The sequence below is a fragment of the Rhea pennata genome, chromosome 8 (assembly GCF_028389875.1).
Source record: "Rhea pennata isolate bPtePen1 chromosome 8, bPtePen1.pri, whole genome shotgun sequence".
In the NCBI taxonomy this organism is placed as follows: Eukaryota; Metazoa; Chordata; class Aves; order Rheiformes; family Rheidae; genus Rhea; species Rhea pennata.
In genome coordinates, this window is record NC_084670.1 from 15,676,159 (window position 1) to 15,679,487 (window position 3,329).

At 41.7% G+C, this 3,329-nt stretch overlaps 1 non-coding gene across 1 annotated transcript; it reads right to left on the reverse strand.

The window, feature by feature from the left end:
* Window positions 1–2,893: 2,893 nt before the first annotated feature.
* On the reverse strand, window positions 2,894–2,965 carry TRNAE-UUC (transfer RNA glutamic acid (anticodon UUC)). Its single transcript has one exon. It is a non-coding gene; the product is annotated as a tRNA-Glu (tRNA).
* Between the last annotated feature and the right edge of the window lie 364 nt (window positions 2,966–3,329).

The following is a 3,329-nucleotide window of genomic DNA, read 5'->3' on the forward strand; positions in this document are numbered from 1 at the left end:
TATGTTAACAAGAATTTAATGGTTTGCTAGAATAAGTTTGTGTTCATCATTAGGATTCATCTTTAGGATGAATCTTTAGGTTTTAGGATTCTTAACATCAGATTGGTTGAAGAATGATAGGCGGAATATGCCCAAAACACCTTTTAGAGGCAACCCCTCCCCAAATACAGGTCTGTTTGTGCAGACAAAACCCTGTGGGTGCCTCTAACACAAGGGCATCTCAGGAGACAGGATTTTTTCCCATCAGCTGGAAGAGTCAATTTGAAGGTGGATGTCATCAAGTACCAGGGTAAAAGAAGAAATCTGTCTGCTGCCTACCAACCAGTGTCCCTCCAGTGGAAGGTCAGGAGGAGACGGAGGGACAGTTCCCATGTAGGCTAGTTACTTCCCATGTTGTTACTTTTTTTGAATGTTCTATGAATAGCTATAAAGAAATAACAGAACTATACTTTTATATATTCCCTTCAAAAAGAACTAAAAGGAATAGCAAAAGAGGATGAAGACTGTAAGAGGAAGCAGAGAAAAATATTAGAAATGAAATAATGGAATGTAAGTGTTAGAAAGCAAAGCACAGTGAAAACTGCTTTTTAGAGTTCTTTAAAGAAGTTAGTACGAAGCAAGCACTACAGAAAAATATAACAGACCTTCTTTCAAATAGAAAGCACAGAAGCTGTTGAATGCCTCCTCCCTGTTTGCATCTCAGATGGAGCGCAGAGAAATAGAAAATGTTCCTCACATGGAAAACCTCAAAAGGTGCAGGAGGAGATTGGAGAACAGTGACGATGAGCAGACTTGGTGTCTGCGGTCACGTTTGTTCCTGACAGGTCCATGCTGCATTGGTCTTTTGTGACAGTCCAAATCTCTGACAGTGCTAAGGTTGACACTGTTGCCAATGGTTTGCAAGAGGACTATATGCAAACTGAAAAAAAAAAAAAAAAAATCAGCAGAACCAGGTGAGTTTTTACGTGATTCCAGCTTCTATCGTCAACCTGGAATTCAGACTAGACTTATACAAAACATTTTTTCAGTGACACATGTCAAAAGTTCACCTTGTACTTTTTTCAGTGAAACAGGTAACATAGACTGAGCAATGGGTCTAGGCTGACTTAGAGATTCAAAAGTAAAAATCAAAAATACAGAACCGCAGCAGGCATGAGCTACAGCTCCATTCACAGCCACCCTCACAATGAACTCGTAGGAAGGAAGACAAACCAAGCGTTTACCTCCCTGTGCGGTTCCCTGAACGATGTTTACTAAGTATTGAAGACATTTATGTTTAAACATAGGCTTTCCTGTTTTACATTCCATCTTTCTTCTCCATCCTGCAGTGAATTAAAGGATTTCAGGTTTAGCCCTGGAATTGATAGAATTATTCCAGTCACATTGCTGGATTAGCAGCTTACCTGTTTACCCCCAGTGCAGAAATTGTAGCAGTGCATTCGTTTCCATAGTGACAGGATGATGTTGCAGAGGGTGGAGGTTTCCCCGCTCCAAGGAGAGACTTGGGCTGCAATGGAGAAAGCCATCAGCATCGGAGGGCACAAGGGCTGCAGGGAATGGCCGGGCGCGAGAACGGCTCCAGGGCCACCGCGCTGCAGCGACCACTGACCTGCTGCAAGCCTGAGACGTCGAAGTGTTTGTGTGTGGGGAGTGTTTGGGCATCAAAATCGTTGGGGTTACTTTTCCGGTTTATCTAGAGGAGTAAAACGCCGATTATGTTTTTCCTGAAAACTTTGTGTGTGTGTGTGTGTGTGTGTGTGTGTGTGTGTGTGTGTGTAAAATTAAGCAACTGCTTTTACAAACATAGTAAAGTAAAATTCTTAAACATACTAGCAGTTTTGATATATAATTGACTATTTACATCCCATCTGTTCAAAAGATACTATCTGGTCCTCCATTCCTTCAAGTTCTTCTTTATCGTCTCCTCATCATGTATCCTTGACACTACTAGGTGATTTTGGACACAGAAATATTTCTCTTTAATGTAGTTTTCATGTCATCTGTGTTTTTTTAACCTTAATTTTTCCTCAGGGCTTTAGCAGACACAGTGGCCATCTCACCGAAAGCAAGGACTGGTACTACCATACAAGCCTCAAAAGCTGCTTGATGACAAAGAAATGCTTTTTTCTTTTTTTATCTTTTTTGTCTTTTCTGTTCAAGCTCATTGAAACCTCAATAGAATGCAATGATATGAATCATGAAATTAAAATGAAACTGGTCCTATAAACTAACTTTCAAAAGTCAGTACTTAAGTAAAATCAAAAAGTGAAGTGGTCTTGGTACAACGTGGGTACTAAATTTGATTTCCTAGTTTTTGTTATGTAGATTCTAAGTCCAGGCATCTAGTTACAGGATAAACTTTTAGTCAAAGTAGCAAACTTGTGAGGGTTTAGAGGGAATAGGAAGAATTGTGCAAATCGCAAATCGCTGGAACATCTGAAATCCACCTGGTTTTGTAGTTACAAAGGCTCTTTCCAGCTTCCTGTAGCCTAAAGGCTCACTACATTACACAGCCTCCAGCTGCATTTCTGGCCCCTCTTCCAGAAGATGCTCCTCTGCTTTTTGACTCATCCAAGTCCAACAGATCAAAGAGAGCCCCAGACCCAAATCCCAAGCAAGTGAGACAAGACAGTGTAGAAAGAAAGACACAGAATCAGTAAGGTTGAAGGCTCTGGAGACCATCTAGTCCAACCTCCCAAAGATTTCCTGGTGCTGGTTCCACTGGGGCTTGACCCCAGGACCTTCAGCATGTAAAGCAGATGTGATAACCACTATACTATCCCTCTGCCCCAATAAAGTCACTATATTTGTCTCTCCTCGTGCTCCTGCTGCACTGGGTGGAGAGGCCCGAGGAGCGGGAGTCCCACTGCACGTGGGGCTAAAGAAGTGACACTTCCCATACCGGGAGTCGAACCCGGGCCGCCTGGGTGAAAACCAGGAATCCTAACCGCTAGACCATATGGGAGGTGCCCTGCAATGCCCTTTGGCAAGCATCTTAATTATCTGTGCATACAGGGGCAATCCAAAGTGAAAAATATTTCACGTTCTGGAATCCAGTAAACTCAAAGACTCTGAGCTCCAGTGCTTGCTATTCACAAATTCCTCTTCTGTGCTGCTACAGTCAAGCATATTTCTTGTGAGTAAAAACAGCATACACCCTTAGGTATTTACAAGCACTTTTATCTTCACTAATACCATAAAGGAGAGAGACATTAACTGCAGAAGAAATATGCCACAGAATATTAGCTTCTGGTATCCTACAATTTATGATGTCCACTATCTACCAAAACAAAATAGATATACTGAAAAACTGAGCATATGTTATGCAC